The following is a 1,467-nucleotide window of genomic DNA, read 5'->3' as shown; positions in this document are numbered from 1 at the left end:
ATGGGATATACCAATACTACATTTGCATACACATGCATAAACTAAGAATATGCAAAAAAATAATAAATTATAGTAACTAATGAATTTATATACAATTATAAATATTTAGTGGTGAAAAATATTCGTACAGAACATAAATAATCGATAATTCTGATTTAATACTTCGTAGCATAACCATTATTCAGTTCCACTTCAACGAATCTCTTCTGGTAGTTCTTAATCAATGACTCGCATGTTTCTTTAGGAATTTTTCCCATTATTTTTGACAAATTTTCTTCAAATCTGGAATGCACGTTGGCGCTTTTGAATGAATTTTAATTTCCAAATAACACCACAAATTTTCAATGGGATTTAAGCCAAGTGACTGGCTTGGCCATTCTAATAATTATATATTGTGATCGACCATCCATTTTTTGATAGACTTCCCCGTGTGCTTAGGGTTGTTATCTTGTTGTAAAACCCACCCTTCACAAAGCTGGAGCTTTTCTACAGAGTCCCATAAATTATTGTTCAAAATATTTTGGTACATCTCTGCATTCATTCTACCATCTATCACAAGTAAATTGCCAACGCCATTTGCAGAGAAACACTCCCACACCATGATGTTGCCACCTCCAAACATTACAGTACGAATTGTGTTTTTCAGCAAATAGGTGGTACCATCTTTCCTCCAAACATGGCTACGTGAATTTCATCCAAACAATTCAATTTTTGACTCGTCTGTCCATAAAACATTTTCCAGAATGTATCAGATTTATCTTTATGTTCATAAGCAATTTTTAAACAGGCATATCTATGCCTTTTAGTCAACAGCGGAGTTTTTCTAGGAGAGCGTGACTTCAGTTCATTCCTATGAAGTTCATTGCTGATTGTTTGTAGTATAACACTAGTCCCTGAAGCTAACAAATCTTCTTGCAACCCTTTTCTGGTGATCATTGCGTTTTTTTTTTTTCGATCCGTCGCTTCATTTTTCTTAAAGATCTAGAGGAAATCTTGCGTAGTGCACCGGATCTTATTCTGTTTTCAACAGTTCCCGATTTTTTATATTTTTGAATAAATGAAGATATGGTAGAAAATGGAATACAAAGGGTCTCTGATATTTTCCTGTAACTTTTACCTGCTTTCCACTGTTCAATAATTAAGTGTTTCACTGAATATGTGACTTCTTTACTTTTCGCCATTATTACGACACTACTTTATGTTGTCTCAGTGCTGAATGAAGAAGCTAGCGTTTTGACACTTAAAAATGACTAGTGATAAAATTATTGGAACAAACGAGAAAGTTCTAGTAAAAAAAAAATATTATTATATCAGTATTTTGTGGCATAGAAAATCATAAATTTATTCTGTACGAATACTTTTTTCACCCCTAAATATATATAATTGTATATAGATTCATTAGTTACTATAATTTATTAGTTTCTTTTGCGTATTCTTAGTTTATGCATGTGTATGCAAATATAGTAT

The sequence above is a fragment of the Octopus bimaculoides genome, chromosome 3, assembly GCF_001194135.2.
Source record: "Octopus bimaculoides isolate UCB-OBI-ISO-001 chromosome 3, ASM119413v2, whole genome shotgun sequence".
NCBI classification, from domain to species: domain Eukaryota; kingdom Metazoa; phylum Mollusca; class Cephalopoda; order Octopoda; family Octopodidae; genus Octopus; species Octopus bimaculoides.
Note: the sequence above shows the minus strand (reverse complement) of the source record.